The sequence below is a fragment of the Mobula hypostoma genome, chromosome 10, assembly GCF_963921235.1.
Source record: "Mobula hypostoma chromosome 10, sMobHyp1.1, whole genome shotgun sequence".
Taxonomy (NCBI): Eukaryota; Metazoa; Chordata; class Chondrichthyes; order Myliobatiformes; family Myliobatidae; genus Mobula; species Mobula hypostoma.
In genome coordinates, this window is record NC_086106.1 from 108,479,291 (window position 1) to 108,493,846 (window position 14,556).

The following is a 14,556-nucleotide window of genomic DNA, read 5'->3' on the forward strand; positions in this document are numbered from 1 at the left end:
TTGTTTAGTTTTGTAACTTGCAGTAATTTTTATTTTGCGTAGTAATGCTGCCACAAAATGACAAATTTCATGATGTTTGTTAGTATTCTGATATTGACCAAACCTGCCATTTAGTTAAAAACATGGCTAATCTTATATCTTCTCTATTCTTCCATTGTATTCTTTGATTTCATTGGGTATCCAAAAATCGAACAATCTAGGCATTGAATGTAGTAATGACTAGGCATCTTCAGCCTCCTGAATAAAGAAATGTCTATATTACAATCCCCACATTTTAATCTCAGTATGTATTTCTCACATTTCTTCATGACATGAAAGGAAATCTTTCAGCCCATTGAATCTGCGCTGGCTCGAGAGCAGGGGTTCCTAACCTTTTCATGCCTTGGACCAATACATTAAGCAGGGGATCTGTGGACCCCAGGTTTGGAACCCCTGGTCTAGAGCATTGTCACGAATTTCCCTATAACCCATTTTTCTCACACGTGCCCAAAACATCCCTCTAATTCTGCCACCATCTAGAGATAATTTGGAGACCAATTAATCTACTGACCCTCGGCTGTCTTTGGGACGGTGGGGGGGGGGGCGGTGGAGAACGAGAGCACCCAGGAGAACCCATGTGCTCACGTGAAAAGTATGCAAGCTCCACACACAGCACCAGAGGATGGAATTGAACTTGGGTTGTTGGAACTGTGAGGTGGCTGCGTTGCCTGCACCACTGCTGAATCAATGAGCCTTTAACTGGCAGTACAAATCCAAATTCTGGAATCTCTAGGTAGTAGGGGAAAACTCCACTGAGCATGTCAGTATTTAAAATCATAACTACTTGTTCAATGGGTCAGGCAGCATTTGTGGTAAGTATCCGTGCTGAATTTTATAATACATTGGTCAGACCACATATGGAGTATTGTGTGCAGTTTTGGGTCCCATATCTAAGAAAGGATGTGCTGGCATTGGAGAGGGTCCAGAGGAATTTTTACAAGAATTATCCTGGAAATGGAAGTATTAACATGTGAAAAACATTTGAAGGCTCTGGGCCCTGTACTCACTGGACTATGGAAGAATGAGGGGGGAAGATCTCATTTAAAACCTACGAAACATTGAGAGGCCTAGATAGAGTGGATGTGGACAAGATGTTTCCCATAGTGGGCCATTCTAGAACGAGAAGGCACAAACTCAGAACAGAAGTGCATCCCTTTAGAACAGAAAAGAGGATGATGTTTTTTAGCCAGAGAGTGGTGAATCTGTGGAATCCATTGCTATAGATGGCTGGTGAGGCCAAGTCATTGGGTATATTTAAAGCAGAGTTTAATAGGTACTTGATCGTCAAATGTTGGAGAGAATGCAGGAGAATGGGATTAAGACTTAATGGGCTGAATGGACTAATCCTGCTCCCATGTCTTCTGGCCTTAAGTGGAGTTAATGTGTCCAGATGATGACCCGGTAACAGAACTGATTTATCATAAATATCTTCTCACCAGGTGACTAGTTGCAGACTTCACTACTTGTCAGGATTGATGGACTTGTTTTCGCATACCAGCTCCATACCTGACACCCTGCCTTTGTTTTCCATCAGCCCCGTGGCAGCAAATAGCAATGCAGGGCGTGTGGCCCTACCCAGACCTTGAGGGATTGCTGTTGCTTCTAGGCAGCTTTCTTCCCACAGACATCGTGTGTCTGCTCACTGAAGGAGCAGCCCGAGCATTGTATTGCAGCCACTTGAGATCGTGGCGTGTTTCTTAATTGTAGTAGATTGCATTCAGCCATTCTGAGCTGAACAATCACATTTTGAGGAAAATGCTGTGCAGTGTGACAATGTGAGTACAGCATTGATTTTTTTTTTGACCACTCTTCTACTTGCCTGCTGTCAGCATTTTGCCAGCTCATTGTTGGTGACTATTGATCTTTAATTACTTATTGAGATGGAGCACCCTTTGGAATAGGCCCTTTCAGCCCTTCGAGCCACGCCGCCCAGCAATCCCTCAATCTAATTCTAGCCTAATCACAGGACAATTTCCAATGACCAATTAACCAACCGACTGGTATGTCTTTGAACTGTGGGAAGAAACCCATGAGGTCACGGGGAGAATGTACAAACTCCTTACAGGCAGCTGCAGGAATTGAACCCGGTACTCTAAAGCGTTGTGCTAGCACTACGCTACTGTGCCGCCCACCCTGTTGATCGCCTTGATTTACTTAGTGAATATAAATGATCTTGTCTTTTCTCTTTTAAATTCAGGGCTTTTTGTGGCCTCCTTCATAGCACCTCAAAGTGCTTTACCATGTTTCTGAAGTGAGATTGCTGAAACGGAAGTCTGGTTGTGCACAGCAAGATCCCCTGGGCAGGAGAGGACATTTTGTTTTGCTGGTGCTGCAGAGGAACTCGAGGCCGCCCTTGCATTGGGCACTGTGGAATCAGTCACCCAAGGGAGTAGCACCTGCCAAATCTCTAGTCTGAGCTGCTGGATTAGCAACGGTGCTGATAAGTGTCCCATTTGGATATTTTGGACAATTTCCTTTTTAATGATCTCCACTGCCCTCCATGATGCTGCCTGGGTTGGAGAACTTGTCTTCTGAGGATGGCTTGAGTGAGCTAGGGTTTTCCCCTTTTGGAGAGAAGGATGAGAGGTGAATTTTTAGATGGGGAGATGATGATAAAAGGCATAGATCAAGTGGATAGCCAGAGACACTTTTTCCAGGATGGAAAGGGCTAATATGAGAAGGCATAATTTTAACTTGCTTGGAGGGCAGTGCAGGGGCGATGCCAGAGGTGTGTTTCTTTTTTAAAACTCAGAATGGTGAGTTTGTGGGAACACACTGCCAGGGGCGATGGTAGAGGCAGATACATTAGGGGCATTTAATAGACTCTTGGATAGGGACATGGATGAAAGAAAAATGGAATGCTGTTATGGGAGAGGAATATTAGATCTTGGAGTTGGTTAAAGAGTTGGCACAGCATTGTGGGCCGAAGGGCCTGTACTGTGTGTATTCATTTTGTCTGTCTCTTTCCTAATCCCGTTTGACCTACTGAGTATATCCAGCGCTTTCTGCTTTCGTGGCTATCTCGTTGTGCTGCTTATGAAGCAAATATTTTGTGCCGGGTTTTTGCTGGGTTTATAACAGCTGATGGATGGGTTCAAAGCAGTGCGATCTAGTTCAAACCACGTCTCTGGGGCTGGACTGACCCAATTAATTCCTGAAAAAATGTCTTTCATGGAGATTTGATTTTGACAATGGTAAAAAAGATTTGGAGGGTGGTGCCAAAGAGATTTCAATGGAGAGGGTTTTAGATGCTACCGTTTCTATGACTGCAGGGTAATCGAACCCAACCATAGCATTTAGTATGGCTCTTTACATTGCCTTGTCCATTCCTTGGTCTCTAGACACTGTACAACATCTCTACAAAAGTGTTATTTTCAGCTATGTTGTGTGTCTGTTCCCTTTAGAAATTGTCCCGCAAAGATGGCATTAGTTCCCAATAAGCCCTGGTGAGTGGTCTGCCTGCTGAAAGTCCCACAGAATTAGGATCACACAGTGCCCTGAACCAGGTTTACTTTTCCCCCGGCACCTCTGGTTGCTTAATTTGTGCTAGTTGTTGTAATTCTGCATTTGGGTTCTTGATTGTTTTTGCTTAATTCAGTAATCTTATTTACTCCTAGATATCAAATTCCATTACCTTTTTGTGTGATGATTTTATGCAAAGCAAGCACTTTGTGGTAGTGTGGGTGAATTAGTGAAAGGCAGGTCTCCAAATATCCGGACCTGCCTCTCGGTTTTTTGCACTACCTTACTTTCCCCCTTTTCTATTTTCTATTTATGATTTATAATTTAAATATTTACTATTTACTATCAATTTGTACTCCAGGGAGTGTGAAGTGCAGAATCAAATATCGCTGTGATGATTGTACCCTCTAGTATCAATTGTTTGGTGACAATAAAGTAAACCCTTTGCCTACTTTGAGTTTGGTCAGTCGTGAAGGAGCTGCTGTTGGACTAGATTGGGGGAAGGAGGGAGAAAGTCTGTTTTCAACCTTAGAGCAGGTAAGGACATGAAAATGTGTGATGTTCTCCATATTTGAATAGATGAGTTAAAAACTGTGTCTGTCTGTTTCAAGAGATTAATTATCTGGTGTGGCTCCTGAAAGTTACCACTTGTGACAGGAGGAAGAAAAGAAGTGAATAAAGTTACTGGTCTGATCAGGCATATTAAAATTGCTCAAGTTGAAACTGTTTTCTACATATCACAGTTTAATATTTCCATGTTACACCTGTGTTTCATCTGCTCACATTTCATATTTGGAAAAGCTTTGTTCAATCTTGTTCCTTTTGTGCTTTATCTCACTTTCATGAAGATATTAGCCATTTTTTTTAATGCCAAGAATAGTGCTTTGTTTTAAAAAGTAGCTTGCTTCTCATTAATGAAGTATTACCGCCTCTATACACTTCTCACATTACACTCTGTTGCTAATCTTTTTTTTAAAGCTGTTAATGTATAAATTATAAGGCGATGAACAGCACACAAGGATTGCTTGTACTTCTGCAGTTGGTTTGCAATTGGCTGTTATTTTAAACAAGCTGTTAAACCATTTGATAGTCTCCTCCTTTTAAAGGTGCACTGAAACATATTCTTTGTTGCCTGCACGATGCCATTAATCCAGACTCTGTGTGTGTGTGTGTGCGCGCACGCGCACACGCGCGCGCATCGGCCTGACATCTTTGCAGCCAGCCTCTCTAGAGACTGGGGTTATTAGTGGTCATTGGTTGCGTGTCAGTCAGCGATGACAGCAGCCAGTTTTTGTTTTGAGATACGGATCGCAGATTGCGCAGCAACTTATGAATGGTATTTCACATTTTTCACTAGTGTGAAAATGAAGTGGAATGTGATGTGGTAGAGCGACTTATCGAGCACCTCAGTTAAAATTGGATGAATTTGTTGCTATTACATTTGGTTTGGAGATGGTGATCTTGAGGGGCAAGGTGTCCAACAAGACTTGCAATTATTATGCTTTTAAAGTGTTTATTTTTAAATGTTAGTGAGAAAGCAATTTAGACCTGCAGGTTTTCAGAGTATGTAATGCACAAATGGAATATTCACACAGTGGTTAATTTTTAGATATTTGGTAATAAGTTTTAAAATTATAGTGCCCTTTTGTCTTCTGCGTGCCATTTGTAAAGTGATATAATCTAGAATGATAGCTTTATATAAAACCCCAAGAGCACAAACTAACACATTTGGACAGTCACTATCCCTCTGGAATGGACCTCTCAAATGGCAAAAGACAAACTCTCCGTCTCCCAGTCCACCTTGTGTACCCGCAGCACCGTTCTGCATTCTGTTTTCTTTCTCCTTCCTCAGTGTAGTTATGTACGGCACGATGTGTCTGGATGGGATGCTCAACAATTATTTTTTACTGTATCTCCGCAATGCCCGACGCCGGCCCCCTAGGCCTGAGTCGATGTAGCAGTAGTATCTCCACGCAAGTGACAGTAGTAAACCAATAAAAATTGTACTGTTTGCACATTTCATTTTGTAATGTGGCTTGCAGATATTGTGAAAGATGATGCAAATACACTAATGCAAATGCAAGCAGTTGGAATAATTTGATTTGAGACTGTGCGCATCAGTAAAGATGCTATGATGTATTGAAGCAGCTGGAAAAGTCATTTTGTGTTATTCATCCTAAAAGTATGCATTGTCCATCACTGTTCACAAATATTCTCATTCTCTCAAGATTGTGGCTGTGGTCAGAGAAATGCTGACACTGATAGATAGATAGATTTTGGTTGTCTGCTTAGATATTGCTGCTGCAATATTTCATGACATTAAAATAATTCCAGTTATTTCATGAGACCAGATTTATAGGAGTAAGATTCTTGGGTTTGCATATCTTTAATTTTCCCTCATGGATTTTGAAAGACTATTTTCAATGTGTTCTGAGATCTGCAAGTTATCTGTCACTTCAAATTGGCTTTCAAAAGCAGTTCTATGTAGCCACCAATTCATGGGAAAGGATGTGCTGTAAGGTGAAACTCAGAAGCATACGTGATTACCCAGCACCACCTCCAAGCCACATGGATGCTTTCCTGAAGTATTAATCCTGCAAGGATTGCTTTTCTACTACATCAAAAGGGAGACTGACATTTGTATTTCAAGGATTTAATGTTGAAACAAGATTGGTTTGTATGATCCCTCAAGACAGTTTGATTATGGTATGGCTGATCCTCTGCCTCATGATCATCTGCCATCCTATCCAATATCCTTTTATTCCAATAGCATCCAGAAACTGGAGTAAAGAAATTTTTCCTCCCAATCCTGAATGTCCACATCTTCATTTTGAGCAGCTGTCCGAGATGGCGAGAAATGAAAAATGACTTGCAAACCAAATCATCTGTTTTATTTTAATCTGCACTGCTGTTGAAAGTGTGATTCTGCCTCAAGACAAGCTTCTGGCAGTGTTCAGATTTCCCATGGTGCTTGGGCAGTTGGGAAGTTGGTCCACGTGTCTACAATTTGGACGTAATATTTTCCTTCTCCAGCTTTGAATATTATTATCGTCTGGTATTTTTGAATCATTTTCAAGTGTTCCAACCATAAAATGATTTTTGATTTGAAATTGAAAATCAAAAAATTGAGGATGTTGGGCAAAGTGTACTGAGCTGAATGCTAACACTTTTTCTCTTCCCGCAGATGCTGCCTGAGTGTTTCCAGAACTTTCTGGCCTTGACTAGAAATGTATCAATCAATTAGCTTAATTTGTGATGCGTAGACCTGCAAACAAGTTAGAAGAGAAATTTCACCTTTGCCATTTTTTTTTATACCATTGTCCATATTGTACTTCAATTTTTAAAGTACAGAAAAGCACTTTCAGTGAAAGCTTGGGTGGGAATGAAGAGAAATGAACAACAATTGCCCAAGGTAAACTCTGGTGGGGGAAAGCCAAAGCTGGAAATGTTTGGATAAAAGAAGCCCAAAATGCTATGAGTTTTGGGAGAGGGGGAACATGGAAATATTCTAGATTTTTTTTTCCTGTTAATGGACATGTTAATCACCACAGTGAATGCTACTGAAGTTGATAACCAAAGGTGGGGTGGGAAGAGGGTGGAGGGGGTGGTGACTTGCTTTTTGCTTTTTTCCATTTCAGCTGTTTACATATAAAACATAATCTGTATTTACAATGAGTCCTGGCATTTAAAAATCGTTGGGAATCTCTGGTTTACAACACGACATGAAATATTACTCATTTTTAGCATGATGACATGAACATCAATTTATTTTTTTAACCACCTTCTGGTAATCTTTCTCTTTCTCTACTCTGCATTCTGGTTATTCCACCCCCCCCCCCCCCATCACCTCCCTCTGGTTCCTCTCCTCCTTCCTTTCTTCTAAGGTCCACTTGTCCTTCACAATTGACTCCTTTATCAGCCTTTAACCTATTCCACCTATCCCCTACAAGAAAATCTGGAAATCCAAGCAGCTTAATCTGATGGTTGTTCCCTGATGTATTCTTGAAATTGGGGGGAGCACAGAGAAACTTTCAGGATTCAAGGACCTTAGTTAATGAGGCTGAGCAGGTTGGGACTTTATTCCTTGGAGTGTGGGAGATTGTGGGGTGACCTTGTAGAGGTGTATAAAACCATGAGGGGCGTGCATGGGGTGGATGCACACAACCTTTTTACCAGGGACACGGAAATGAAAAGTAGAGGGCATAGGTTTAAAGTCCAGAGTAAATTTTATTATCAAAGTACATGTATATCACCATATACAACCTGGAGATTCATTTTCTTGTGGGTGTACTTAATAAATCTCTAGAATAATAGCAATTACAGAATCAATGAAGAAGTGAAAGGTTTAATGGTGACCTGAGGAATAGCAGCTTCGCATGGAGAGTGGTGCATTTACGGAATGATTTGCAAAGAGTGAGGCAGGTACAAGAGCCACATTCAAAAGTCCTTTGAATGGAGTATAGGAGGGCCAATGCAGGTAAATAGGATGAAGCTTAATGGGCAAGGCTTAATGGTGTGGACAAGGGCCTTTCCTATGCTGCCTTCCTCTCAGTCTACATAGGGGAAATGTTGATGCTCTGGCTTGATCAGAGATTCCAGTTAACCTGTTTTTCAAATCTTCACCTCTTACATTGTCTCCAGCCAGTTTTTGATATTTATTTTCAGCCTGGTTGGTTTTTATTGAATGATCTTAAAATAGCCAGGTGTTCCTTATCTCCCAGATGGTAACTACATTTTTCAAACTTGTCAAGGAACATGAGAGTATTTTCTATCTTAGCCTCTCATAACTAAGTATGTTGTATTTCCCACATGGGGCTACAAGGTTCTATATTTGTGCTTGTATGTCTCCTAGTTCTTTTAACAAACCAGGCAATGAAGACAGCTAATTTGCATTTGTATCTAGCCCTTTCAGCATCGTGATTCTTTTAAGCTCAGAGAGTCAGAGATATTCTTGACACAGGAGAAGTCTATTTGGCCCACTATTTCCTTACTTGGCAAAATCAGACTGTGAGTTAGGTAAATCCTGCTCCCTACCCAGCTCTTGCTGCACAACCCTGAAGCCTTTTCACGTGCCCTTTAAAGCCCTTCTGCCTCCACCCCCACCCTTTCCAACTTCAGATCCCCAATTTTTACCTCTCCTTCCCTCCAGCCCCACCACCAGCCCAGCCCGAGCACTGGCTTTTCCACCCATTTGATACTGACCACCAGCAAATGCCCAGTCTGGCTGTCTTACGTGCTACAAACCTCGGTCATTCTCCTCTGCAGCCTCCCTTGTCCTTCATACGATGCAGTGACTAGAACTGTACCCGTACACCAAATGTCCCACCGTGCTTCAGTGTGATCTCCTGGGCCTCGACCAATATAAGGCAAGTACCCTGTATACCTTCCCACACATCTTACTTGTCCTGCAACCTTCATCGATCTTTGGGCATGTTTCCACGATCCCATTACTCTTCCACACAATCCATTGCCTACCTCCTAGCCTTGCTTGACTGCTTCCCACCTCCAGATGCATTACATTGTGGCCTTCTGAACTGAGCTCTCTGTCACATACTGTCCCTAACCAACTTACCAACATCTGCCTGCAGCACAAGAACCCCTTGTGTTCCCACCCTACACAACAGTGCTAATCCCAGCATGTTTATCACCCGGTATTTATCCAGTTCTCCACACTGTAAAAAGCAAGGAGCCTAGCACCTATGCCCAGTACCCAAAATTTCCCTTGACCATACTCTTGGCTTTCTGCAAAACTGTGACCTGAATTGCACCATTCCTTGGAATCCACTGCTCCTGATCAAGCTGTTGCACGGTGTGCTGTGAAAAGCCTTGCCAAAATGCAAATAAGCTTTCTAAAATGTTTCGCCCTCCTTGTTGCCAACTGCACAGAAACTCATTGAAGGTTTGTCCTTCCTCCGCAAGCCTGCACTGACCTTCTTCAGCTTATCTGTGGCTCTCCAAGGGGCAATGCCCACCTTTGATACTGGTGCCCAGTACAGTTCATGCCCATGAGATTTGTACTGATAAACTCAATCCCTGAAAGGGTTGCTATAATGTGCAGAAGTAGTGTGGTTTTTCATTTAAAAAAAATACTTCTGCTTTTCCCTTGCTGTCAAATTGAATAGCTTCCCCTATTTCCCCAGTTTTCTCCATTTGCCACCGTGCCCATTTCATTAACAGAAGCTTGTTTTTCCAGTCAATAATCACCAGACCACTTCCTGCTTTGGTCTTTGCAAATAATTAACTAATTTTATTGAGAAGCAACACAGAATAGGCCCTTCCAGCCCTCAAACCACACTGTCCAGCAAGCTACCAACTTAATCCTAGACTAATAATGGGACAATTTGCGATGACAGATAACCTACCAACTGGTACATCTTTGGACAGGCGCATCTGGATGAAACCCACGTGGTCACAAGCTCCTTGCAGGCAGTGGCGGGAATTGAACCCGGGTCTCCTGTAATGTAAAGTGTTGTGCTAACCACTACACTACCGTGTCGCCCCATAGCATAGAATAATGTAATGGTCTATATTATTATAGATTGTAAACGGGAGGAGGCAATATCTTTTCTTAGCACAAGAAGGAACTCAGCAGGTCTAGCGGCATCTGTGGAGGCAAAGGAATGGTTGATGTTTTGTGTCCAAACCCTACGTCAGGGCTTGCTCCGGATTCCAGCATCCATGGCCTCTTGTGTCCCTGGTTTATTCCCACCATTTTCCTTCCTTTTTTAAAAAAAAAAGTAAGTTCTCTCTTAACCTGGTGCGACATTTTGTGCAACAGAAATGATTTTTTTTTTGCTGAGGAGGACAGTCTGAACAATTTGTGACAAAAGATGGTTCATAGAGAGTGAATATTGAAAAGCTCTGGATCTGTGATCACTGAAGTTGAGAAGAACGAAAGGGGATTTGTTTGAAATCTGCCGAATACTGGAAGGCTTAGATAGTGGATGTGGAGAGGATATTTCCAACAGTGGCAGAGCTTAGGACCAGAGGGCTCAGCCTCAGGCCGGGAGGATGTCCCTTTAGAACAGAGATGAGGAGGAATTTCTTTGGCCAGAGGGTGGTGAATCTTTGGAATTCATTGCTATGGATAGCTGTGGAGGCCAAGTTATTCACTATATTTAAAGTGGAGGTTGATAGAAAAAGGATCTAGTGCTTTCCTGGCATATATGATAAATAAGCTCATCTTGGGCTTCCAGCTGGGAACAGGTATTGATTATAAGTGGCGTTTTGATGACAAACTCTGCCATCTTCATCAGGGTCGATGCTTGGGCATGTCTGGTATGGTGGTATTTGTATTCCCGGAAGCTGAAGGTTTTTTATTACAAAGGGTGTCAAAATTGAGGGGAGAAGGCAGGAGAGGGGGTGACAGGAAAAATAAATCTGCCATGATCAAATGATCCTATGTCTTATGGATACAGAAAGTGGGGACAAAGTGTTTTTTTAAAAAAAAAGATGCAGCTAAATCGCTTAGCAGAGCTTGTCTCATCAATAAAAATATTGAAGGAGGCTGGAAATGCTCACTGCAGCTATTGTGCATTGAATTTGTTGGAGGCATGATATTATTAGCAAGTGGAAAGAGTGCACCTGCTGGCACTGGCTGCCTTGGGGGTGGTGAGAGTCGTTTGGTGTGGGGTGAGCGGTGAGCTGCCTGCGCATTGGCTGCCCAGGCAAGGGGAGGGAGCCGCCTTAACCTAAAGCAGGGAAGTGAAATACTGAGCCGGAGCCTGGCAACCAGGAGCCAGCTGTCGACCAGAATTAGGCAGATTAGTGATGAAAAATACAGCTCCATTCACTGTCGTCAGCTGAGCCATGAATGGCCCTGGTTTCAGGCCCCTATCTTAATAACTGATCCAAGGTGTCCTGCAGCAATAACTTATAATTACCGGTGAGGAGAGAAACTCAGTGCATCTTTCTTTGTCCGGAAACGTTTTTGCATCCTTCTTTTACCCCCACCCCTCCCTGTCAAAGTATATATATTCACCCTGTGCTGTGTTTTTATTTTATGTATATACAATATATTATTGGCAGCAGAGGTGTCACCTCCTGTCTCATTATAAAGGGAAGGTGATGCAGTCCTTCAGAAGCAGGTTTAACGTCACTGACATGTGAAATTTGTTGTTGTGCGTCAGCAGTACAGAGCAATGCACAGAAACATAGAAAACCTACAGCACAATACAGGCCCTTTGGCCCAGAAAGCTGTGTCGAACATGTCCTTACCTTAGAAATTACCTAGGGTTACCCATATCCCTTTCTTTTTCTGAGCTCCATGTACCTGTCCAGGAGTCTCTTAAAAGACCCTATCGTATCCGCCTCCACCACCGTCGCCGGCAGCCCATTCCACGCACTCACCACTCTCTGCGTTTTTCTAAACAAAACACAACTCCTCTGTATCTACTTCCAAGCACTTTAGAACTGTGCCTTCTCATGCTAGCCATTTCAGCCCTGGAGGAAAAAGCCTTTGACTATCCACACGATCAATGCCTCTCATCTTATATACCTCTATCAGGTCACCTCTCATCCTCCGTCACTCCAAGGAAAAAAGGCCGAGTGCACTCAACCTATTCTCATAAGGCATGCTCTCCAATTCAGGCAACATCCTTGTAAATCTTCTCTGCACCCTTTCTGTGGTTTCCATGTCCTTCCTATAGTGAGGCGACCAAAACTGAGCACAGTACTCCAAGTGGGGTCTGACCAGGGTCCTATATAGCTGCAACATTACCTCTCGGCTCCTAAACTCAATCCCATGATTGATGAAGGCCAATGCACCGTATTCTTTCTTAACCTCAGAGTCAATCTGCGCAGCAGCTTTACGTGTCGTTTGGACTCGGACCCCAAGATCCTTCTGATCCTCCACACTGCCAAGAGTCTTACCATTAATACTATATTCTGCCATCATACTTGACCTTCCAAAATGAACCACCTCACACTTGGATTTCAACCCAGATCACAGCCCAGTTTTGCATCCTATCAAAGTCCTGCTGTAAACTCTGACAGCCCTCCACACTACCCACAACACCCCCAACCGTTGTGTCATCAGCAAATTTACTAACCCATCCCTCCACTTCATCTAGGTCATTTATAAAATAAAAAATAGACAAATTAGAATACAATATTCAATAAGTAGTGCAAACTACTACTATGTCGACTCAGGCCTAGGGGGCTGGCGTTGGGCAAAAATCATGAGGTAATGTTGATAGGTTGGTTCATTATTCCTTCAGAAATCTAACAGTGGAGGAGAAGATGCCGTTCCTAAAGCTTTTGAGTGTGTGTTTTCAGGCTCCTGTACCACCTCCCTAATGGCAGCACTGAGAAGAGGGCATGTACTAGATGTTGGAGGTGCTTAATGATGGATGCCACCTTTTCGAGGCCACTTCAAAAGATGTCCTTGATGCCGGGGGTTGGGGGGGGAGGGCTGAGTTTGCAACTTCCTGCAGCTTTTTTTTTAATCCTGTGCAGGGCCCCCCACCTTCCATACCAGAATGGTGAGGTAACCAGTCAGAATGCTCTCCACAGTACATCTGTAGGAATTCGCCAAAGTCTTTGGTGATATATCAAATGTATCGCAGTATAAATGTGGTAAACCACATATATGTTGTACCTGGGTTGACTGGACGCGCCCCTCTGCTGACTGCCCTTGTGGCTCCTCCCACAGAATCCTGTATAAAGGTGTTTCGCCTTCCCCTCCCCCTCAGTCCAGGGGCAGACACTCACCATGGAGGTTGTATTGTACAGCGAATAAAAGCCTTTCAGTATTTTACCCAACCTCACTCTTTTGGAGTTATTGAAGGTGCTTCAATTTTATTCGCTGTACAATATGACGTCCATGGTGAGTGTCTGCCCGGGACTGAGAAGGAGGGGCAAGGCCACAGGGGCAGTCAGCAGAGGGGCGTGTCCAGACAGTCAACCCAGTTACTATATATATACACATGCACCACAATATTTAATATCTCAAATTAAATAATAGAATGCAAACCTTGCCAGCTGGGTAATCTGTCAGGTGTGGCTGATTGTAACAAACCTTTGAATTGTCACCTTTAGAATCCGGTATGTGTCCTGAAATTTGTTAACTTGGCGGCAGCAGCAGTTCAATGCAATGCATGATAATATAGATAGAAAAAATAAGTAAATCAATCACAGTATGTGTGTATATAATATTAAAAATAGTGCAAAAAAAATTTTTTTAAAAATGAGGTAATGTTCATGGGTTCAATGTCCATTTAGGAATTAGATGGCAGAGGGGAAGAAGCTGTTCCTGAATCGCTGGGTAGTTTCTGTACCTCCTTCCTGATGGTAACAATGAGAAGAGAGCATGTCCCGGGTGATGGGGGTTGGGGGGACAGGGGTCTTAACAATGGATGCTGCCTTTCTGAGGCACCGCTCTTTGAAGATGTCTTGGATACCATGGAGGCTAGTACCCAAGGTGAAGCTGACTAATTTTACTACTCTCTGTAGCTTCTTTTGGTCCAGTGCAGTAGCCCCCCCCCCCACCCCCTGCTCCCCATACCAGACAGTGATGTAGCCTGTCAACATGCTTGCATGCTCTCCAAGGTGGCTCATAACCTCCAAGTTTAATTCTTATTCCTGCTTTGAATTTACTTTTTTAGTTCCACATCTTGCACTGCAGCAAGATCATATTACATGCCACGTGTCCTTTGTCAAACTCTGCCAGCCGCTTTCTCTGTGACGTCACACTTTCAGGAGAAGTGTTGAATGATTTGGCCATCTTTTGTCCTCCTATCTTTGCTATTTTTCACTCCAGCATTAATCAGTTGCATGTGTACTTAATCAACGGATCGTACTGCATGAAGCTGTGGGCTATTTTTCATCTTATTATATAATTATGTGAATGATTTTGAATCGTGATTTTTAGATCTGAATTTTCTCCACTTTCTATTTTCTCTTCCCCCACACCAACCAAAGATTGTATTGTGGTTTTCTTTTCATATTCACTCTGCCATGGAGGAAAAATTTCTAAGTTTAAAATGTGACTGCATCATGCATCATTACTGCAGGATAATATCCACTGCGTAGCAGACATCTGTGCATTCTAAGTCA

General features: G+C 42.8%; 1 protein-coding gene across 4 annotated transcripts in view; it reads left to right on the top strand.

The window, feature by feature from the left end:
- The window catches only part of LOC134353104 (long-chain-fatty-acid--CoA ligase 4-like), a 92,946-nt gene that overhangs the window by 6,679 nt on the left and 71,711 nt on the right, over positions 1-14,556 (top strand). The window contains exon 1 of one of the 4 annotated variants that reach the window (XM_063061020.1): positions 1,758-1,814. The exons of the other annotated variants lie outside the window; for them this stretch is intronic. The gene's annotated coding sequence lies outside the window, so the exon portion shown is untranslated. Of the gene's footprint in view, positions 1-1,757; positions 1,815-14,556 lie in introns of those variants that run through there. 4 annotated transcript variants of the gene reach the window in all.